At 39.4% G+C, this 25,248-nt stretch overlaps 1 protein-coding gene across 1 annotated transcript in view; it reads right to left on the bottom strand.

The window, feature by feature from the left end:
* Positions 1 to 25,248, bottom strand: part of CCDC149 (coiled-coil domain containing 149) — a 457,725-nt gene that overhangs the window by 359,728 nt on the left and 72,749 nt on the right. The window lies entirely within an intron of this gene.

The raw sequence follows: 25,248 nt of genomic DNA, 5'->3' as shown, positions 1-25,248 counted from the left end.
TCAGGCTGCTCAAGGCCCCATCCAGCCTGGCCGTGGACACCTCCAGGGATGGGGCAGCCACAGCTTCCCTGGGCAACCTATTCCTGTGCTTCACCACCCTCAGAGTGAAGAATTTCTGCCAAGTGTATAGTCTAAATCTGCCCCTCTTCACTTTATACCCACTGCCCCCAGTCCTATTACTACAAGCCTTGGTAAACAGCCCCTCCCCAGCTTTCTTGTAGCCCCTTCAGGTACTGGAAGGTTGCTGTAAGATCTTGTTGAAGCCTTCTCCAGGCTGAGACGCACTATGAGAGGAAAAATAAAAGCCATTTACAGAATCACAGAATCACCAGGTTGGAAAAGACTCAAAGGATCATCGAATCCAACCATTCCTGTTAATTGCTACACCATGCCCCTTAGCACCTCATCCACCTGTCTTTTAAACACCTCCATGGAATCTGATTCAACCACCTCCCTGGGCAGCCTCTGCCAGAGCCCAATGACCCTTTCTGTGAAAATTTTTTTTCTGATGTCCAGCCTGAACCTCCCCTGGCGGAGCTTGAGGCCATTCCCTCTTGTCCTGTCCCCTGTCACTTGGGAGAAGAGGCCAGCTCCCTGCTCTCCACAACCTCCTTTCAGGTAGTTGTAGAGAGCAATGAGGTCTCCCCTCAGCCTCCTCTTCTCCAGGCTAAACAACCCCAGCTCTCTCAGCCGCTCCTCATAAGACCTGTTCTCCAGCCACTTCACCAGCTTTGTTGCTCTTCTCTGGACTCGCTCCAGAGCCTCAAATCATTCTGCTCCCCAGGGAATGCGTGCAGTGGAGTGGGCACTTGCACACAGTTTAAAGCAAGATGACTCCCTTGGCAAAGCTCCATTTTAGGCCACCACAGCCTTCTATGTGGAAAAGGGTGATCTCACAAACCCTCTGCAGCAGCAGGAGTCTTGGAAAACCAAGGATGCGAGACTGCTTACTGTAAAGGTGCACACAGCCTTAAGAGCTCGTTTATCAACAGTAAATGCTCATGGCAGTGTATTTCATGAGAAGGAAATTTAACTGCCTTTCAAAGACTTGGAAACACTATTTTTTTTGCTGCTTTCAGTTGTTGCTTGCCCACTGTTTCTATGTATGCTGACCAGCGTGAAGCTGGTCAGGAGACGTATTCAGTTCTACCACATTGAAGTCTTCTAAGTATGAGCACGGCTACAATGGCATTTGGTAACAATTCCTGAAGTGAAACAAGATGCACGAGTTTAAGTGCTGTTTCCTTACTACACTTGGGTTGTGTGTATACAATTACAGCTGCAATTAGTTGTTTTTCAGACTTCCAGCCTGCATTACTGTCAGCAGAAGTCTGCAGGCTTAAATCTGGTCCAGAAGGGTAGATCTTCAGCATGGTTTGTTGTGCCCCTGCACTCTTCCCCATCTCATATCACACCCAGCAGCTTTTGAGAATTGGGTTAACCATCCACACAAAACATCATTTGTCCTCTAATTGAAGGCACAGAGGAGCCTGAGCAAGAAAAAATGAAATCGGGCAATGAGATGTCTCTAATGACCATGTCTTCAGGTCAGAAGCACACTTAGTGCTCAAGTGACTACCTTCTGCTCTCACACAATTTCCTTCAGCCTTTTCTGCTCTCTCCCAGCACTCCCTCTCAGCAGCTGCCTCGCCTTCCAGTGCAGTCACTTGATACTTCAGCACAGATCATAAAAGCCAGTCTCTAAGAGCTTCTGGAAAGGCAAGAGGCGCTGTTCTTGATACTTCTGACAGCTATTTGGAGAATATCAGCCACTGCACGTTCTGTTCTTGATTCCTCCTTGCTCCATTCCCAGTCTATTTCCTTCAGCACCAGTGCAGTGATTTAAATTACTACCATAGACAGGTAATTTTAAGATAGAAATTAATCATATCAGTGTAAGAAACACCTTTTAGGAATTAAGATTAGGAAGGACAAAGTCTTTGAAAGAAAGGTATAGCACCAAAAGATTAAGGCTTTATTGCAAAATACCAGTCAGCTGAGTTGGGTGCATCCCAACAAAGGGGCACACCCGTTACAAGCAGGTGGGGGGTTTTTAGCCTTGGGGTTCACATTCTTCTCCAGTCAGGGAAGCACTAGGTTGGAAAAGACCCACAGGATTATCGAGTCCAACTATTCCTATCGGTTGGCTTACCCTATCAGGAGTCTAAGTCTTAGTCTTTTTCCTCTTAGGGAGTTGTTTGCTCCTCAAAAAGTACATGTCATTCTTCTTATACAAAATGGGTGAAGCAAAACCTAGGCCTATTCTTATATCGGTATCTCTTTTCATCTAGCTACAGTTGCTGTAAAACATGCACTAAGCAAGGCTTGTTCCCCATCGCTCTTCATAGCCCTTCTACCAGAGATGACCACAAACTTTGCTCAGCTACTTGTATGAGCACTTGCTCCCAAAGCATTTTGGTCAGAGAAATTGGGTTTGGTCAGATGTTTTAAATAATATTTTCTTGTAAACTCTATCTGACTATGAAAGCAAAGGAGCGTTCACGTAAAAGGCTCATCTAACAAATAAAAAAGCAGTCAGGAAAGATCATCTAGCAAAGTGACCTGTTCCACAAGTACACCCAGCTCAGCAAGTGGGTGTTTGTCCATAGCTTCATGTTCCACAGATTTTTCTGGGATTACATCAGTATAGCTATAAAACATTTAATGGAGACAAATCCCAATGTTCTTTAATAGAAAAGTATTCCTGTCCCTAATTTTAGATAATATAACAAAATAGCACTCACAGTTCAACTGTGGAGGTCTAAATGTTACTGTAAAAATGAATTTTGTTTGTTAGGGTCATCAAATTAAATAAATATTCCTGGAGAACTGGATTTTCTGGATTTTGAGCTTTCCATGCAAAACTGAAAGTAACTTTTCAAGTTATATTACAAAAAACTCTGGAATGTCTATGTTAGAAGTTACCAGAGGATAAGTGTTAAAGGATGTCTCTCTCTATCACAAATATCAAGCTTATTTTTTTGTGATGCTGTTGTAGTATAGAGAGCCACGTTCTCAGAATGCAACTAAGGGAAGACTTTCTGCACATCTCTGCAAGTAGATTTTAAATGATCTCTGTCTTAAACAAAAGCAAATTATTATTGAAATGGAGTATTTGAATAGCACACATGCAGCTTCTTAGGGAAAGGATAAAAAGCCCAGAGTGGCTAGGTCTCCCTGGAAAGTAAGAAAATACAGGGAGAAGATAAATCTATTACATGCATTAGTTAGGATGAGTAGCTACTGCTGTGCAGTTCTTGGAGGCCAGCAACCATCCGACAACAAGAGCCCAGAAAGCTCTGCAATTATACACTCTGGATCTGGGTTGCTCCTCCCTCTGCACAGCAGCATAAAGCTACATATAATCTTGCTCCAAGGTACCACATAGCCAACACCAGGGAATTCGGAGATGGGAAAAAGGAGCAGGTATCACAGCAGATATATGATCTTATGCTATGTGTTGGCAGCAAATGCAAAAAAAGCAGGGAAAAAGATTGGATGTCGGTTGGGGTGAGCAGCTACTTGAGTGCTATGCTCCAGACTGATCTTTTCTGTACTAATTCATTCTGTTAACCATACTTTGCAAACGCCTGACTCCTCCTCCACCCAACCCTGCTCTGAGCTATATGACTGCATGATAATGACCTGGTCCCATCCCAAAGAATTTATAATGTAAGGCCTTCATCCTGCAAGCACATACATGCCTTATTTTACTAATGCAAATAATCTTTTTAACTTCAAAGGGATTACTAAGGGCAGCAAAAACTAAGCATGTAGGTAAGTGCTCACAGGATCATAGCCTAAAAATAAGATGAGACAAGAGAAAAAAAGATTGGTAAGCACAAATTGACATAACGACAAAGTGATAAGCATTATGTCAAAAGCCTAAAGGATGAAAGGAATATGTAATATAGGGCATATTTAAGCATATTTTCTGCCTTTTCAAAGGCGTTTGTTAAAGAGGTTTTTATATTCCTACCCCCAAGTCTTTTAAATCCATCTATAAAAATTAAAATCTTAGATTACTGAAACAGGAGACATTTATGTGAGTTCCGTTTGACTATCTATTCTTCTGTTCTCCATTTCTTACCCTAGCTTTAAAAAGTATACCCACTGGTATCAAAATTCTTTTACACAATTTCCAGTGAATATTTGCTTTTTGTGTGGGCATAATACATTCTATGCTATTTGGGTTGAAAGAAACATTAACATTTAAAACTGAAACAATGGCTTAGGAGAATAACATCATCTCTAAAACATGAAGATTTTTCCTGATTGTTCATTATCTTCTCCCCAAAAGAATAAACATGGGTCTCAGACAAGCTGTAATTCAAAGACCTATCCTGGATCAGGTGAGAATTCTGATAAAGTAGCCTAGTGTTACAGTTTAGGATATTATTGCCTGTAACTAATTGCTTCACCTATTTGCTAGAGATTACCTAGTCCCTAAAGGGCAGAAAGATGAGATCTGTCCAGTCTAACATCTTAGTTGAAACACACCTTCCTCACTGGCATAAGCTAAAGCAGGGGATGGTGATGTGAAACCACAAACCACTGGTGCAATGGAAGCCATAATAATGAGCAGAGTTACAAGACAGACAGCTAGGAGAGGTTAAATCTGCTAAAGTTTGTGTGTTAGAGCCCTAAAACCTATCTAGTACATGTTTCTTTTATAGCTGACTGGCTTGTGGCAGACCCTAAGCTACAGTCTATATTCACCCAATGCTATGGCCAGACCTGCACTGCCAATATATTTTTTTAATAGCTTGCTTTTTAAAAACAACTCTAACTCCTATTTTCTATAAATCTACAAAACATACTATTCAATAATTTCCTGCTGAGTAATTTAAAAATATTGAAGCTGGAAGTATTTCTGATAATTATCATTGCAATCCCTGTTTTAAAAGAAAAAAACATATATATGGGTATTACCCTTCAAAAACTATGCAGGAGCCTTAAATGCAAATGCTTATTACAGACAAGCTCTCATTCTGTCCTCTCCTACCAATCCCATATGAATAAATGGATCTTATCCTCATGTTCTATCATATCATCAGAGAAAAAATGCTTGAGACAAGAACCCACAATCAGAGCACATTTAAAAATGTCAGACTTCCACGCTTTTCAAATTTAAAAATATGAAGATGAATATATGAATTGATCTCAATTTCTGCAGCGGAGAAAAGAGGCAGCTTCTCTGTAATTACAGAAACTAAACTTTGCAACACTTCAAATATATAAAAATCAACATTTTGAATTGCTCTGGGAAGTATGCTATAGGAAGCCAGCATGGCAACAGCAGTCTTGCCATTACAGCACAGCCATGCACACGCTCTCTGAATTTTGTGAATGCTTATTAAACATTATGCCATACAGAACACACCATTGTAACTGAGCCTGCAAGAAGGTCTGAATTATTTTGGTAAAGTTTCATAACAACAACAAAAAAAAAATTAGAGAGAGAGAGGAAAGAGAGATTGCAGTTGTATCTACTAGAACATTAACCAGAGTGACAAATTCTTTTTAAAATAAACCCCATACTCCAGAAGGAAATACATTGTTCTGCACAGCCAGCTGCTATTCTAAGACTCTCAGTCACCTGCTAAGGCCTTGTGGTCACCTTCAGTCCCGTCTGAGAAACCTTGCAAGAGCAGATATTTATCACGTGCTTTGAATATAAGCTGAAGAAACAGTGTGAGTACAAAAAAAATCACCCCTGAGTAAATTAGGTTATATAATTTTTTACAGTTACTATATGCCGAATTGACACATTATTCTGGTAACTTCCAGATCTTTGTGGTTAAAGTGGCATTGTTCAGAAACATCTGAAAGTATAAGCTAGTATGTTGCACGTGGAGGCGGTTTGTCTTATGAGCTCCTTACAATGTGACTACTTTTCTGAAATCTTGGGAGAAGCTCCCTAAATGTAAGATGGTTTTGGGAGTATATAGATATATACATTGGTATATATTTTTCATACCTTTTGTATTAATTACAATCATCTCTTACTCACTATTGCATTAGCTCCTAGCTTTTTTTAAAGTGCTCTCTCTAATACAATCTGTAAAACATTCCTATTCATACCTAAGATTAGGCCTGCTGGATCTACCAGTGGTACATCTGCACTCCGAGTATCTGCTTAAGCACTGGAAATTTATTTGCTTAGTTTCTGCTATCTACATAAAGCATACCCAGTTTCAACAAGCTAAGATTACAAAAAAAAAAAGCTAGTGAAGAGTGAAACAGGCTATCTAATAACCTCTACTTCACGGGCTACTTGCATGTAAAGTGGTAAATGCTAATCCCTATCTTCATAACAATTTCCAGACTACATAACAAAATAATAGCAGTTGAAAATTATACCGATTAAAAATCCATCATATCCTAGAAATAGTTTGTAACAAACAATAAACATCAGCAATCATACCTTGCCCAGGGAGGGGTCAGTTATTTAACAAATGGCCATCTTTATTCTCTCTGGATGATCAAGACTTTTTCTCCCAGCTGTGTTAAAAGACCACTTGCAGAAAAATCTGCAGCAGCCAATGAAACACTGGAAGTGGATTTAAACTTCAGCAGCTGTGTAAGCTTTCTCTTGACAACTTACTACCATAAAGCCCCGGCCTTGTAGATGTGAGGTTATTTGTTAGTGGGTGGCATTCTACATCCAGCTTAGGGCTGGGAATAACATCCTTAGTGTAATCTGAAAACCTGTATGAGAGTCCTAAAGGAGCTGAAAGATGGCATTGGTTAGGCTGGGGGGAGGGGTTAATGCATTGTGATATTACCCTGTAATAGTATCCTTCTCTCTAATGAGCCAGACTATTCCCAAAGGGAAAAGAGAGGGTGCTGCTAGAGTGGCTCCTTATTGTAAAACCAAAACAGCTGCTACAATACTGTGATGAGTGACCGTCTTTGTAGAGATAGAGCAACTTGTCTCTCAGCTGTAAACAAGGAGAACACCATACGTGCAGCATTATTTTAGATTATAACAGTCATATCTAGGTTAATATAAAGAACTGTCTCATGTGCCCTTAGGCTTGCTTTTGTATTTAGAGTAGTGATTTCATTTTCTACACGATTCTGCTTTTGCAAAGGTGAGCCTCATGTGTGGCCCTTTTCCTGTCTTATAACTGGCCCTGCCCTAGGCACGTAGGGTGACTGATCTGTACACGGGTGGGTTGGATTTATTATGTAAGTGCTGCTTTTTGCCCAGGTCTGGAAAGTACTGGGAAGGAGGATTGTGAGGAGCATACTGTTGCCATAGTCTTCCTCAGAACCTTAGGACCTGGATTGCAAAGCAGATAACATGTTCTGAAGGAAGCCATTTGCTTCCAGTCTTCATTTTCTTGGGCCCTATCTTGCATTATGGCAGTGAATGTTTTCTTGTTGTAGGAGATGCATCCAGAAAAAGGAATGGCTGGGACTCATCTGTGCTTGATAGATGCACTATATAAACGTGTAACAGTACTATTGTGCCAGTACTGTACTATTACTGTAATCCCACCATAATAAGAAGGGAGGCAGAGGAAAGGCTATAACAAATAAAGAAGTGCTTTCATCTGCAATTTTAATATTTTTTGCAGTACCTTCTGTCTACACGATAGTATGTGAAATAAGTAACACACAGCCTAGTCTTATGTTATGCTTAACATGCAGCAGATAGTTCCATGGGAGTAAACGTGGGTTTTCAAGGTTGTACTGCACCACTCCTAAGCAGTCCCTGACCTGGCTGCTCAGTCCCATCTCTGCAGTACCCACTCGCTTGCTGTGGCACGGTTCTTTGGGTAGTCATGCAGTGCATCAGGCTGTGGAACCGATATGGCTAAAAAAAAATAGCCTAGCAACAACAACAAAAAAAGCACTTTCTTAGTCTGTTTAGTTTCCCAAAAAGGACAACAGATGGAGTAGCATAGAGACACAGACAAGCAACCAGAGACAGGACACTGTCGGCTGCCAGTTTGCCTGAAAAAAATGCATGGCATAACAGCCTCTCACCGCTCATAGTGGATAAAGTTAAGTACTTGAATGTGTCTTTGGAGGACTGGGACCAAAGAATCATGTATTTCCTTGTAAAAGATATTTTTAATATGTGTTTTACTATACCACATGACTGGTCCTACATTAAAGTAACATCGTGATTGGTTTGGATACATTTACATGACTAATATTAGCTGTTCTTAGAAAAATATTTATTCAGCATTTTCTTAGAAATATTAAGATATTTGACACTAGCTTCATTTTTCCATAGATTCCAGTGGACATTAATTCATTAATACCTTGAAGCAAAGTTATAGTGGAGAATCCCAGAGAATTTTCTTTCCTTTAGAAGAAGGCAGTGCTGCTTAGCACCCTGTGTGGGAGAGTGATGAGGTAAGGGCTGAATCTTCAGTACAACTATTTGCTGAAAAGCGTTCATGTTCTATGAAAAACACTCAGTATCCTACAGTGAAGCATGTTGGCCTATGGGAACAGTATTGTAGGCAAAATAATTTCAGGTCCTCCAAGACATATGTGAAACACTGTGGACAGATGTTTAATCAAATGAGGCTCCTTTTGTGCTCATCTTTTTAACAGTGCATATATTCAGACACTTAAAAGTAAATCTAAAGTTACCAGAACAAGAATTGAGCCCCTCTGTTGCCTGTCTACAGATAGACATTCATACAACAGAAAGCTCTAATATCCTTCCTACACCATTTTTTAACTCTCAAGTTCTCCCATAGGTGTAGTTTTTGTAAGCTTTCTGGTCTACTTTTGTTAAATAAGCTGCACTAATAAAGAACTGGTTTTTGGGTTCGTTTAAATTAACCTTTCTCATTTGGACAGAAATGAGCTAGGGAGCACTTATATAAATTGCTTTCTTGGAATATTAGGGTAACAGGAACGTATTAACAGTCCAGCAGAGGGAGATTGATAGGAAGCTGAGGGTAGTAATGTCTTGTAATCCCCAGGACGGATCTAGGAGAGGTTTGCTGCTTTGTCCTTTAAGAATACTACTGAACAACAACTGGTACAGATTTTGGAGGTGGTCTATGGTAGCTTTATTTACAATCACAGCATCTCCCATCTCTATTCTGGTTGAGAGTAAATGCCACACTTGGCTAATGCCATAGTGATTAATAATATTGAATTGAAATATTCTCAGTAATTAATACTATAAAATAGCCAAGAGGCATTCATGATCTGCTTTGCCAACAACAAATCACTTTTCTATACCAATTCCACAATAGTTAAGGTAGAGACTGGTGTCAGTGCTTTCAAAAACATCTGCTGACTTGATGTGAAGATTGCGCTGTTTCAGAGGGTCAGTGTGAAACATGATAACTTATTTCATCATGAGGTTTTTGAGATGTGGTTTGTCCTATTGCACCCTGGATTCACAAAATCATCCAGTTCTGCTCATGCCTATCGTCTGGATGCTTCCTGGAGGAATAGTTTTTCTTTATATTATCTAAACCCCAACACTGTGTTTCCCTGGGGGAGTGGCGGGGGGGTGGTGTGGAAAGAGTGCGGTGTGTGCAATAGATGAGAATGCCAAGGGAAAAGAACAGTAGTGGTAAAGGGAGCGTATGACCTGATCGTTACAAGAGATAGAGAAGCAGAAACAGAAGAAAGATGAAGAAAAATTCAGCCTTCTGAATAGAGCCTCTTCTCAGACTTTCTAAAGTTTCGAAGTGAAAATGGAAGAGTCAGAGGAAGTAAAACTGGAAGACAAATCACTTAAAGGAAAGGAAGGCTACCACCTTCTTTTGGCTTAAGGCCCCTGCCAAACATCTAACGTGCAAGCTTGTGTCTCTTCACCAGCACATCGCTATGAAATTGCAAACCTCAGAATAAATTATCCTATTTCTTACCCATTGTTTCCCCATTATTCTAATGTTCTAAAATACATGCAGCTTGTGGCTACGCAGCTCTGCCTCTCCTCAGCAGTATTCCTGTCCTATACACATTCATAGGCTTGGATAGGCTATGTATGTACTCGCACATACCAATGTTTACTTTCAATTAAAAATGATTTGCAAGTTATCAACGGTGAGAAGTCAACCCTAAATCACAAAGAAGAGAGAAGCAGAGCTAATATCTTACTGGAAGAAAAGCAAAAATGCAGAAAGAGAGGAAGGAATAAATCAAACAAAGAGAAAATGCTGCAGTTGAAACTTTGGTCAGGGAAAGTGCGAAGTGGCCATATGCTCTAGGTACAATGTCACAGATCTCCCAGGAGATGAGCCCAGATGCTATGTAGAATGCAACTGTGATTTTGTCATTGAGGCAGGTGAGAATCAGAAAGAAGAGACAGGAAGGGGAAAATTCCAGTGTAGACAGTTCCACATGTCTAATTACCCTATGCTGAGTCAAGATCAGAACTAAGCATTAGCCTAAATTCTGACCTTCCTTACTTCAGTGAATGCAGCTTTCTGACTTTCATTGTATTTTCTTTCAAAACACTCATGATACAATTCATCCCAGTGTCACTGATACCACTTTTAGTGACTGTTCTTTTCTGCCCGTTTCTCAATGTAGTGTAACACAGACAGATACCAGCACTGGGCTGCTGCATGATATTTCTCATTTCTCCATCAGCTTTCATTCTGATTCAAATAGATGTGTTGCTATTGCCAGCAGCTCTGTAAACCAGGTCTGTCCCGGAATAGTAACAGAGGCTTCTAATTTTGAAGAGGAGATAAGTAGGGGATTCTTTATCACGGATTACAATTTTCTTGTGTCTTCAACATTAAGACTCTCTCCCATTGTGGACATTATTTCTTAGTAGGTCTTCACTGACAGAAATATATACATTTTACTATGTGGCAAAAAAATGCCACAAAATTAAATTCAGTGCTTGAAACTAGCATTACAATATGCTCCTGCTATTCCTCAAACCTCCATCTCTTTCTAATCCCAATCACAGTGCTTAATAGGGAAAACAACAGAGCAAAAGATTGTGGTTTTGCTCTAATTTTTTTTTAATTTGCTTAAGTGATGGCGCCATGGAACTGCAAATTGGCTTTTTTTCCTCCTTTTCTTAGTCTGGAGGAGGAGTAGAGACAAAATATGCATGTTGCCAGGTAAACTTCCTACAGGAATTATCTTCCTAAAATCTCTAAGCAACCCCAGTGCAGTCAAGAAGCAAAGCTGAGAATGTACCAAAAGGCGTGTATTCCACAAGAGTTCTCTAAGAACCATAGGTCTTTATGGTTCAAAGTCCTAATACAGGAAAACTGCTGCAAGATCCCTGTAGCCTACTGTATTAAATAGTACCTATTTTTTTAAGTGTGGCAATTCATTCAGATGCTGTCAGTGAGTTACACTGGCAAGGGCATATCTGGAATCAATGTTCAGCTTTGAAGGGGATGTGGAGAAACTGGAGAGGGTCCATCTGAGGGCCACCAAGACAGTTGGGGCGTAAAGGAGGAGTGGTTGTTCATTGGCCACCAGTGTGCAATCTTATCAGTTGCCTCCAATACTTGAAGGGGAGTCACAAAGGTGATGGAACAAAACTCTTCTCAGTAGTAAGAGGCAATGGAACAATGGGCAACGGGCCCAAATTTCAATTAGGGAGGTTTGGACTCACTAGGAGGACAGTGCAACACTGGAGCAGGTTCATACCATTGCTTCCCCAGGGAGACAGTGAAATCTCAATCCTTGGGGCTTTTCAAGACTCACGTGAGTAAAGCCATGGCAGACCTGATCTAAGACTGGCAAAAGTCCCAAGTCATATGGGAGGTTAGACCAGATGATCTCCAAAGGTCCCTTCTGACCAATATTTTTACAACTCTGTGAACTGAAAGTAAAAAACAAGTCAGGACTGCTTCAAGACCAGTTCAGTCGTGGCAGAGTGAATTAAGCAACATCATCAAATTATTACTTGGCTGATGTTGCTGACATTTAAGGTGAAGGGACTATATTCAACCTGCATAATTCAGAGTCGTCAGGAAAAGCCCTAGTAATGTAAGGTACATGGATTTTAAATCACATTACCCTTTCAACTACAGAGATGTAAATTTCTGTGGAATACTAGTGGATAACTGACATCATAGACATCCAGGCCAAGTTTCATTTATACATGAACTGCACTATTTCTCCGTTTTATCAAGCTGGCATTTTTTCTTAAAGCTAAATTCGCTTTTAAGTAAAAGCACCAAACAGACTGAAAAATTCACCTCCCTCTAAAAACAAGGCTTCCCTAAGCAATTCTCCAATAGTGAGTGGAAAGGAAAAACCTGTCAGGGGGATGGGGGGGTTGGAGGGAAACACTGATTAATGAGATTTGTTTGTTCTGGGGTGTGATCAAACAGGCCAGCACCACAGTCAATGATAAAAGAAGGCAAAATGCTGTGCAGACTGTTATATTCATCTACTTAAAATTCACATGGTCTGAGTGCTAGAATAATTTTCTCCACACCATCTGGCAGACATAAGAAGTATGAATATGTAGTGGGGGGAAGGCATGAGGAAATTTTCTGCACTTCTATAGCCTATAGAAATTGTAGTTCAATATGTGACTGTTCAGTACATTAAATGCACAAGTAAGCCATAAACAATCCAAGAAATGCTAATTTTTAAAACATGTAGAAACTAACTCACTGCATTAGTATAATTCCACGCTTTGTGATTTATATTTGAAACGAGAATGTAAGACAAACCATAAAATGCAGTGTAGCAAGTCGGTACAGGCATTACTCACTGGACAGTATGAATTGTACAATATCATCTATGCCCAAACCAGTGAGGATGATTGTTGTAGCTCCCAGCTAAGGCTTTAGCCTCACTTGTAAGCTTAGGTTTTAAAAACTTGTGTTTGCAACAGTGAAAACCTCCAGTGTAGGTCAAGAACGGAGATACCACAGAGACAAATGTTCCAAGAAGATTCAAGAAGCTGTGGGATAGGGATACGTAGAATGAACTTCCAGATATCAAGGAAATATGAAAGCCACTTTTCTAAATGTGTTCCTATGTTCTCTCTACAGAGAGCATAATATTCTCATACCTTTGACTTTCATAGTTCATTGTGCAGAGTTCATATGCAGTTTTTTCCAGTTTTCGTTGAGAACCAAATTTGCTGTCAGCCAAAATCATGGTTATTTGACGAAGATATAGAAAAACTGCCCCAGATGCTCTCAGGTACATCATCTGTAGTACGAGAGTCTTGGATCAGTGATGACATCCAGGCAAACCTGAAGGACAGAAAAGTATCTAGTTTACGCCCATAATTTATCCTTCAGCTTTTCTTTTTTATGCTGTAGAAACAATATTATTTTTATATTTTTAATAATAATGACTGTGTAACTCTATACAGGTTTATTCCTGTAGGATAAAATATCACTTAATGGTGTGAGCTCTTGTGTTCATGCTTAAGAGCCTATAGCTAATAAGACAGAGAGCAGTAGTGAGTAAATGCTTTCTGTAACGTGAAACAGCTGTTGTGGTGAGACCCTACACACAGGCTCAGGAGGATGCAGCTCAGAGAGTTTAGGGTGTTCCTGGTCTGCCAGCTCCGGTATGTCTGGGAAGCTGCTTATGTCCATGTGGCCCTGCCACTTTTCCACCCATGTGTGTTGTAACTGGAAATCTGTCTGCCATTTCAACTGTGGCACAGACACACATCCCATCCTGCTCTCTCTGCTGTTGAAAGTGTAACCACAGAAGGGTTAGTAGGGGAACAGTCTTAATTGGCTAAAACTAAGTCTCCTGAATCCCAAAATGGACAGCTTTAAGAATTCCCTCTTCCATAAGTACAAACGTTTTGATCAACAAAATATACATATTTAATCATTATATTAATACAAGCTTATTGGCTGAGCTATCCGTGTGGGAACCGATGCTCTCACATTGCAATGACCAAGAAAGAGTTAACCCTTATACACATCTCAGTCCCAGGGGTGTTGCACTACTACACATCTTAGATGACCAGAGTGTTTCTGCTTCTCCAGGCTGTTGCAAAGGATATTTAATTACAGTAATACTGCTGTCCCAGTGCTATTACAGTGTTGCAAGGCAGACATAAAGGCTGAGAAAGCATTCTCCTTCTAAGCTTCTGTTGTTAAGTGGCTTATAATGTTTCCAAAATATGACCTTTAGAGCTGGGATTTATTGTGCTTGAATTCTGCCCAAAACTAATTTAATTAGGAAGTTCAAACTAAACCTGCTTAGCAAGTTTTGAGTCATCTAGGTGGTAAGGAATTATTTTTCAGTTGCTAAAATAATTCTTCAAATGTAGGAGACAATTGTACAGAAATAGAAATCTTTTTTCCCCCACTTTAGGGGTGCTAAATGTCACGGCTGAAGACTAATTTCATTGAATGCAACCCCTTTTCAGATTTCTCTGTGTTGCTTGCGGTTTTTTCTCTCAGAACAGTCTCTGATGGTAATTCCTACATGTTGGCTATTTTTATCTCAGCTCAGTGTTCACATCTTTACTCTTGTTAGAGGTATGACAACAGCAAGTGGTGACCAGGTATCATTCTTACAGTGAGTAACGTTCACTTCAGCTTAGGGTATGAAAAAACTTCAATACCTTTGCAAGGTCTGCCTGTTTGTTCCTATTAGAAAGCCAGCATAAGTTTTTCCTGTAGAGAGAGATGAAGGTCTAATGCTGAGTAAATCCCCCTGTAAAAGTTGGATCATGACAGTCATGCAAGAAACTAGTAATTCACATAACTACACTGTGTCTTTTATAATTGGTCAAGTGAAATAGAGAGTTCATGGCATTTTCATAACATTTTACTGACTCCTGTCATTGTTGTACTCATACGTACTTGTGCATTTAGCTAGTAGGAGCACTGTTGCCTTCAAAGAAGGGAAAGGTTGAGGGCAAATGGGACTGGGAAGAGACTGAGTTCTGCAGGGTCACAGGGTGTGGCCAGCTTGACGCTTGGGGTGAAGGACCAAGAGACAGACAAAGGATGGGGAGCAGTAGCTGCTGATGGCCTGAACATGACAGGGCAGTGTAAATGAGACTAAACATCACCACTAGTGATGGACAGAAAGCCAAGGATGACAGGGACATTTATAGGAGTGGCTGGGAACAGATGTCCTGGAGATGAGAAACCCCAAAAGTGATGCACTGTGGAGATAGGATGAAACCTAGTCACTTAACATTTTAATTGCAATTGTTATTAATAGTTTCTAGGCCAGTATACTATTTCCATCAGTCTTAGAAAAGAAAAACCGAGGACCTGAAGAGCCTACTATGGCAAGATTTATTACGTTTACTTCCAAAACGTGGTTCCTTTTCATACTATGAGCATCTGGTGACTTCTCCTATAACCACTGCAGAATAAATACTCTTCTGTGGGATCACATACAGTAGGAATTTCACCCAGTCCTTGTATGAAATCAACTACCGACTAGCAGATAGGCCAGACAGAATTCTAAGACAGCTGCTGGTTAACTTTACCACATGGAAGAGAATGGACTTTGGAAAAATGGAGAAATGAGTAGGTAGATGTAGACCAAAAATGGAATAAGAAAACCAAGAAAGAAAATAGAAACAGTAAGGAAAGAATGAAAAGGGAGAAGGATTTTTCTATCAAGGGTAAAAAAGAGGATGGAGAAGGGCAAGAAGAGACAACAGAAACAATAAAGATGACAAAATGGGTCAGGGAAAGAAGGCTGCTGTGATTTGTGTAGCTCTGTGTGTATGTTATGCAAATAGGCTGTTTTGCATGTAGAAGAATAATTACAAACATTAGTTTAAAAAATAAATTACTATCAATTAAAAGTATTAGATAATAGCTTTTTTTTTTTTACATTAAATCCCGTGTTTATCTACAATAAAGGCTTCCTGCAGATACAACTATGACTGTATGATCCCACCTCAGTCTGAAAAGGATGTATCTCCCGAGGATAACATTCATGCAATTTGCAGTCTCTTTGATTAACCTGCAAATTATTCCATAGTATAATATTAACATTTAAGAACAGAAATTTTTCAAATACAGTGTTTCATACATGGGTCTAATGGCTTGTGTACACAAAAACATTACTCCAGAAGAAGTTAAGGTACAAGCGTAAAGAAGGAACAGCTCTTTCACAATAATTCCTATTGTAAAAACACCAGCTGTAACCGAAGCAACTCATTTTCCAGTTCTTAGTTTAATGTGCTTCTAGTGTGCTCAGTGTAATGAGTCCTACATTGGTTCCTTTGCACAGAAGCTCTTAGGGATAAAATTTTAATCATTGTTCAATTGATCTGGTTTTAGCTGGTGACCTATACATGGAAAGCTCAGTGTCCAAAACATCACACCGCCCTCAGCATGTGTCCCCAGACCTGGCTGGCTAACTTTTGCTTCCAAACACTCACCGCTAATCTATGAATAAAAAGAGCTGGGGAGGACCAGAAACCTAGTATGAACTGGGGGAGTAAATGATACACAATGGAGAAGGAGATGCAAGTACTTCCTCTCAGCAGTCTGTGCTGAAGGTCTGGGCGTTTTTCAGTTGTGCTAAATAACAAGGTAGCTGTTAAATAGGTGGAGTTAAATAGTGTTTTATTTCACATTGAAAGCAGATCTGGATTACAGATATTCAAAGAACAAGCACTGATGCGTGGTAAAGTATAAGAGTTACTCACATGGCGATTGCTTGGTCCTTGAACTCATCATTATGAGGAGACAAAGATAAGAAACAGTTAAGGATGAAGCACACCATGTGTCCTTCTGGTAACAGCATTGTAAAGTACAAACAACTGTCTTAACATGACCTGTTGAGTTCTCATATTGAAGGCCGCTGCATGCTTCACTTCTAACTTTGTATTTCCTGGAATTTATTGGCTTCCCCACAATTTTAGCACTACTACTATAGAGCTCTGATGTTTGGAATCAAGGTCTGTCTTTGGAATATTTTTAAAAGGTATTTTTAAGGACAGATGATGTCTTTATCCATTTAACACAGATATCCCATGTAAGTATGGTTATGCTTATTCACATTTTGCCACTTGGTTTGAAAGTGTTTCATGTAATACAAGTATGTCATCCAGTTTCTTTACAATGGAAGCCCCCAAAATTAAACAATGCTTTCTCTTTCTTCATCACTATTAACAAGTTTACTCTCTTTAGCTAGTTACAAGCTCAGTGCATTGCTGGGATTTCTGCCATTCTGCTATTCTTTATAAAGTTATCATTCACTGTCATGGATCTTTTTCTTGGCTTTTGCCTCTCTTATCAATTTCCTGTGCTTGTAGCATTCAATCTATTTATATTACTACCTGTTTCATCACTTCCCATTTGTTATGACTCCAAATGTAATTTATTTTACATGTAACTAACATCTATGATTTCTAATTGCTAATTTTATGTTATCACTGAATCAGTCTGGCTTTTAGCTAAATACATCCTTGATTGTAAAATCAATTTATTTCATCTATACCTGAAGCATACGCCGGTATTTGAAAGGTCAGGAGTAACTTCTAAAGAAAACCTAATTTACATCAACAAAAATATTACAAATATTTTACCTAAGACTAAATATAAGGCAAATATATTTGCCTGTTTTGTACTATGTGTGCACATCCTATTGCACCACAATACTACATTAGAGAAATAAATATATGGATTGAAATACTTAATTGCATGTTAAATACATTTTGTATCTTTCTAAGTGTAAAATATGAAACCAAGTATTAAGAATTATTAGTGGTATGTGATAATTAAAGTCTATATGTAACTGAGGATTTCTTATCTGCAGGTTTACTGTAGAGAGCTCATTGGATTTCTATAACAAACCATCGGGGACTGGACAAATGATATTTACACTCTTTTAATTATCCAGTCAGATTAGTGTTTGCAGTCTGTGTAAGTAGGTCACAAACATAGCAATGAAAATTAATTGTCCTACAGAACAGCAATGATTCATATGTTTTCTAGTCATAATTCTAGTAGTATTTAAAGATAAGCCTCCTTAAATAATTTATTTTTAAGAAGATCTATTAGCAACATTAGAAGGATACTTTCAAAACAGAATAAAACAACGCTCTCAGTGGAAGTAATTTCTCTCTGCATTTATCCAATTTTACTTGGCAGCACAATTACTTTCATTTTCAGAGATACTCAGAGTCAGCACTCCATCACATGTGCTGTCTGTCAAAAATGTATGTCCGCAACTGATTTTTTTTCTTTTTCAAGTGCAGCAGATGGGAAGGGATAATATGTTACCGAGACAAGGTTCTGAACCTATTTTTTAAATCAACTGTTCTGATGATTTCAATAGAAATGTGCTGGGCTTGACCACATTAATGTCCACACACGTGTAATTCTTTTCCACTGTGCTTCAGAGTTCATTACTTTGCCATATTCTTGCTCTCAGACACTTCTTACAACAGTGCTGGCACAACACAATGCTCTGCAAATGTCAGCAAAGACTGCTGCCATGTGCTGTAGCTGCTGATTTTTTTTTTATTTCCCCCCCCCCAGGTTCAAAATCACATCGTTTTAAGGTATTACCAACCTCCGCGAATTCCTTCTTTCATTACACCCATTCATTTTATTTATTGCATTAGTTCCATTTCCCCAATCATAGTTACACTAGTGTGTCAGCATTTCCCACTTCAGTTGTTTTCAGTGCATTAAAAATTAGTCATAAATATTGTTTCATGATCAAATTTGGCATAGCTTGCTTCGCAGGTCAAGCAAACACATTTTTCTTTCACACATTAAAAGCAAAATTTGTTTGATAGTATTTAAGCCATTTCACTAGTTGAAAACCAGTTAGGTTTATTAATTGTGCCTAGTTCGGCTGTTATTTATACTACTGTTAATCTAGAGTAACCCAACTGTATTCAGTAGATTAGTCTGAATTTATACCTGTTTTTATAAAACCAGTCAAAAATTTGCTTCCTTTTAGCTTAAATAAATAGTGAAGGGGAGTGGCAGGGAAGAAAGAAAAGAAACAGACTAATTAGAAGAAAAATCTGCCTTTGAATGGTCAAAGCGAGTTGGTACATAGTGTTTTGTTGCTGCAATATTTGCCCCAGGAAGGAAGGTGATTGCAAATTCAATTCCCACTGATAGTTCTGTATTTCCAGTTCAGCTGGAGATTTAATTCATTTGTATTTGAATTATTGAATAGCAAGAGGAATCTGGTGTCTTAAGGAGCAAGGCTGCCTTTACTGAGTAAGCATTAACCTTTATCACACACGGGAGCCGTAGTTAACATACAAAGAGAGTTTCTGGACTATATCCAGTTGCAAACCATTCAGATTACCAGAAAACCTTTGAGTATTCTGAAACCAAATAACCTTTCACTGGCACTAGAGGCATTTTACAAGATTAAGATATGACATCGAGATGTCCTCTCAAAAACATCTGTTGCTTAAGAACTTGATGCTGTAACGGCTATAATGACATAAAATGCTTTGATTGAAGCTGTACACCTTGAAGCTAGGATTTCCAAATAAGGTGGACCAAACACATCAAGTTGGAATAGCTCCTCTGTAGGTTTCTAAGGCTGCAAATACTGAAAAGCCATTCCCAGGGAGGTCTCAGTCCTTTGCACATTGCTCGGGGGATTTCAGGATTCCACAGCTGTATAAATCCTTTCATTAAAATCCCTCTGTGCATGTTTTAAGGTAGGCTATGGTGTTCTTTCTTTCTCCAACTCAACGGCTTTGCCAGGGGACAGTAACCACCTCTGCTACTGACCTGCATTTCTTGGCTCCTTTTTGAATTTCCGCATAGTCATATATCTCTCTGACAAGGATATACCTGCTGCCTTCTGCTTGATGGCTGTGCCACTGATAAATTCCTTTTCCAAAATCTAGCAAGGAAACTCTTCCAACCCAAATGAAGATCAATCGCACTGCACCTGAAGTTTTGATAAATACTTTTGATCATCCAATAATGACTAATTGCTTCAGGAGAGCACAGTAATTCTGATGACACTCATTTATCAAACAAGGGAGAAGAAAAACTTGGACCTTTATAGCAAAGTCAGCCATCCCACTTTAGCAACTATGTTTTATTTTATACAGTGTAGGTCAGTCAAGAGACCATCTCCTGCTTTGTTCAGATTAACAGAATAAGCCTATCTGAAGCCTAAGAATGAGCACAGTGCTAATGTTACTGCAAATGATGCTTTGTCTATACAGTCTCTGTCCTTATCCAGTTCATTTGAGATTATAAAAAAAAATTATAAAAACTGTTTTGACATCTGCAGCTGGTGGTCTTCTCAGAATTTTTGCTGTCTTCTGAAAGCCACTTGGCTAAAATAACCATGAGTACTTCACGTTATGCCTGAGGGAAAAAGAATCCTGATGTGTGGAACAGAGAACCAGTAGCTGCATTTCTCTCATATGCAGAAATGACTGTGTCACTGATGTGAACCCTCTTGCCAGCTGTCTCCAACTTTGGGGGACCTTGCCAAAGTAAAGACAAAGCTCTCCTTGCCTCCTGCTGGAAATGTGGGACCTACCTGCCCTTCCAGCTGGTTTTGCCACTGTGAGCAGGTCACCCTTGCGCTGCAGTATCCAGGCTGACCTGCGAGTGGAAGTCCTGCGGAAGGAAAGGGGAGGCACAGAGGCAAGTTTACCGAGATCCAGCCAAATATAGGGTCACTCTGGAGGGCATTCTGGTGGGGCTGCCTTGCTGTCCTCCTTCAGTGACACATGGTTATTGTGCATCTATCCTCTTTCAAGGTGTCTGTGGATGAAAGGGAGTGAGTGACTATCGACTGCACTCTGGGCTGTGGAAAATGTCTGGTACAACTGTTCTGTCCCTTAGCTGTATGCGCTGGTGGCTGAAGTTAATACGTCAGTCCACAAACTACTCCTTTAGTTCATGCTGTAGATTACTGTTTTGTACTGCGCTCTAGCTATGGGAGCTAAGGAGAAAATGCGTTACTTATTCTGTCATATCCATGCAAAATGATAACAGTTCAGAAGACACCGTAGAGTGATAATCTTTTAGTTACCACAGAAAAACTGAGCAGGACTGGAGGATTGGAAGCCTTTGAACATAAGAAGGAATCAGTGATTGTCTCTTTGGTCAGCTCATCATTGAATTTCATGCTGACTCTTTGCACATCTTTATGTAGCTTCCAGCCAGGAAGTGACTTGGCTTCTACCTACAAGATTTCATGCTATACACAGGCACAGGTAAAATGCTGTCAATTTTAGGGACAGCCGTAGAGGTTGGAAATCTCAGAGACAAACCTACTTTGCTTTGAAGGGAGAAAAGATTGCGCTTGACCTCTTACTTTGCATAAAATCTACCCCTGGAGCCAGCTGGCTAACGTATGCAATACCACATCTTCATATAGACAATCTCCACGGAGTTTTGAACTGCCACCTGCATTTAGAAAATCTAAGTCAGATTTCTAATTGTCTGTGGATTGTTGTCACCCTGGAGTTCAAATGCCTAGAAGAGAGGAGCATCTATAGCAAGGATGCTTTGAAGGTGCACACATACATCACATACAATGCTATCTTTGTTACACCTTGATAATATATTGAACTCTTTTACTTTAAGAAGTAACTGATGTGAACTTAACTTGTCCCAAGGTAGTTCTCAAATCGAACTCTTTATATATAGGTGTATAACTCTCTTGTTACCATTAGCACAAGAGCGCATGCTGACGAATACATTCAAATTCCAAGACTTGGGGTTTACTTTCTAAGATTGTTGGTTATTATTCTGGCAAGTCTTCAAAGCATTGAGAATACTGCTCCTCAGAGAGCAATCTATAAAAGCTCCAACCTCATCCTTGTTAACACAATGTTGATGCAATGGGAAGTATAGCGGGAACAAAGAAGGAAAAAAAACGCATACATGAATATTCCTGTTACAATTCCTATGTAATTCCCATCTTAATGATACATAAGCAGTACTTAGTACTGATTGACCTAGCAAGCCAACAAGTCTAATGGATTCTTGGTAGAATGGCAATAGCCTCATCTACTGGCTCAGAGCAACCATGGAGCTGAGCAGCTATTGCCTTCTTTGCCATCCCTGTTCTCTGGACAGAGAGAGGGACATTACTTTTCTCGTTCTTCCAGTGTTTGACCAATGTAATGAATGATTCCTGATGTGGAAGGAGCTTATGAGAGAAGAAGAGGGATTTCTGAGTCCATCAGGCTGCTAATACTGACTCCGAACAGCTAGTCTGTGCCAGGATATTTTACCAGGCACCTTTATATAGCTCAGTACCAACCAGTGAAGAGCTGTTCATTTTTATATCTCCCTTTTCCAAGGGGAAAGGACAAAGTATGGACTATGAGATGCCATACCTTACATTCTCAGTCTGGGAGTTGCTTTGTTTAGTTTTTGCACTGTTCTTCTCAATCTGTCCTTCTAAAGATGTCAGGCTCTTCCATGACCAACAGATTCTGGATTTAGCATCCAAATCCCTTTTCTCTTCTCAAGGCATTTCATTTTCTTAGTCTGTTCTTATTTAAAAATAAAACAAAAAAAAAATTAAAAAAGCAAAAGAGGCTTTTTTTTTTTAACCTGTATTTACTCCTCATGTTAATATGCATACTACTCTGCCATAGCGTAGACTGCAGATTATACTCCATGATTTTTATGTTTTCTGTGTGCTTGGTTCTAGTGTCTAAAAGACTCTGCAACTCCCCATTTTTAATTTTCATGCTTAAACAGTTTGGTTATAACCTATGTGTTGAACAACACTTCCTGCAGGTGACAACTCTGCATGCAGGAATATAACATTCCATAGGTTTTTATTTAAAATATTATTTTAACCGGGTTAATGTTATATTCAACAGGACCATTGGCTATTCTAGTCTCAGGCGAGAGGGCTTGTTATCATGTTCTTCTGGTAAATGTTTAAACACATAACTATCAAGTTACAGCTCAGCATTTCTTACTACAAGTGGTTCCTGGCTGCACAAGTGAGATTACCTATTTTCTAACTGCCTTCACATACAATGCAACTCTGGCCAATGATGTTAATAATCTAAAACCAATACATATTTGTCTGCAGTGCAAAGAAACAAATCTGTGTCAGCCTTAGACTGCGGTCTTAAAATTTCTGGAATTGTCCTCCCAGATTTTTGATCCACCTATTTTTGATTTTTTTTTTTTCCAAAAAAAATCTGTTTACATAAATTTTTTTTCTCTACTTAGGTCCATTTAGGTCCCTGCATAACACTGTCTGACCCATTGTCTGGATTTTTCTGTGTCAAGGTATCCTATATGGCAGGTGTAACACTTCTTGTTTCAAGGATTTAGGAACAATCATTGCATTCTATCCCAACAAAACTCCAACGAGATTATTACAGGGGTGTTGTATATGTTATATAAAACCACCAGTATCAAAGGCCGGTGTTAATTTTGGAAACTCTCATTACATTGTGGCTTCTGCAGTGCCTGGCCACCCTTTCTTAAAGGCTGAAAACCTGCTTCTGAACCCTGGTGCACAGGAAAGGCTGCACTGAGCCAGATTACAACTCAAACTAGTCAGCATCCCCTGATGATGGTGGCCAGCAGCATATGAGTGAGGAGAAACTGCAAGAACAGGACAAATACACCATTAAACATTTCTGAGAATGCTCTTGGAGCCTTCTGCAATCAACAGCCTTTTTCCTGAGACAACCATAGAGCTTGCATTCCCCGCATTTTATTTTATCACACACCATTGGAACCATATTCACAGCATAATCTGATACAATCTCACGTAGCTGGCAGCACCTTGTCTTTGTGCATCCTACACTCTCCAGGCTATGTGGAGTTTGGGTTTCTACTATGCAATTTCCCTTACCAGCAGCCTTCTGTGAAATGGCTTTTTTTCTTACAGGCATGGCTATGTATGGAAGCACATTGCTTAGCACTGTGTATGCCCCGAGTCTGCACAGAATCATTCAGCTTCTTGCATAGTCATAGAGTTTAAATTTAATAGACTTTTCTTTGATGTGCTTATTTTTGCCCAGGTACTGTATGTTTCTATGGGTTCAAGACTGTCTAATACCATGATCTACTGTGGCAGTCAGATTTCTTTTCAAAACACGCAGCTGGGCTGATGACATTTTCTGCTGGCTTCTTCAAAAGTCTATTTTTCTATGGTTTGTCTCTCTGATGGATGGAAGTAAAGGCCTTGGAAGCAAATTTACAAGGTGTGCTCGTATGCCAAGCTCTGCCTTTCTTTTCTTATAGACACAGATAAAGACAAATAGACAATAACTCTGGATCTTGATACTTCAGGGGAATTGCTACACTCTGAATCACATCTCTTCAAGGGCCATGCATCCTCTCACTCATCACTTTCGACTGATTCTGCAGCTACTCCTGCTCCTGCCTTTAACATCATGTGCAAATAAACAAGAACAGAAAAATAAAATTCAGGAAGATATACTGCATCTCAGAATACTTTACTTTTTAAGTACAGCTGTGCAATCTGCCATCTCCAGACGTCTCTAATGCTGATGCCTATCAGCAACATTAACCATTAGCTAACACATTGGTATTCCTATGCAAAAAAACCCCCAGAAAAGCAGCTAAGTTTTGTTGTTCAGAAATCAGCAGATTTTTTTTAAACTCACAGTAGATCAGGAAGAAAAATTGATGTAACCTATGTGTGCCTCAGTTCCCCATTCTGCTGAACATGAATTGAAAAACTGAGCTCTACTTGAAAGGTAAATTATAAGTTTATTTAAGTAATTAATGCAGAGTAATTTATTTATATTAACATAAGATAGAGAAATCGGGTGCCAGCACTACATAATCTACATTGTTATTAAAATTATGTTTCTATTCTCTTGCTAATTGTTGTGCTTATTCAGATAACACCATTAGTAAAACACAACCTCTGTCACACCTGTCAGTATATAAATGCACAACAAAAAGAATCCAAGCCTTTCCAGAGCTGTTTCTCAAAGTCTGTTGGAGCAAGGAATAAAGAGCAGTGTTCCTGGCTCCTCTCCATCACCAGCTCCTACTGGTCTGAACAACAGGCTTCCCCATGAAATTTCTTTCCTCCTTCCTTAGAGGGCTTCTGCCTTTACTGCAGCTCTTGGTATATTTTACTGTTACTGTGGTTATCTAACAGACCAATTCTTAGTGGTCCTGTGACCCAGTTATTATGGTAAGATGCCCACACATTTATTTACCAGGGGAACATCCCTGAGAAGTCGATCTGCAGAATGCAAACATTTCTTTTGAATAAGGCTCGGCGTGGGTGCAGTTAGAGGCAGTTAAGGCAAAAATAAACTCCCTCTGTTCTGTATTCTGATATGGAAAAGTTTAGGGAAAGACAGTGATACACAGGAGAGTGCTATGATAAATTATCTTTAAGTTTGCA

Source organism: Phaenicophaeus curvirostris, chromosome 4 (assembly GCF_032191515.1).
Source record: "Phaenicophaeus curvirostris isolate KB17595 chromosome 4, BPBGC_Pcur_1.0, whole genome shotgun sequence".
NCBI lineage: Eukaryota > Metazoa > Chordata > Aves > Cuculiformes > Cuculidae > Phaenicophaeus > Phaenicophaeus curvirostris.
The sequence above is the reverse complement of the archived record's forward strand: the minus strand, read 5'-3'. Positions and strand labels throughout refer to the sequence as shown.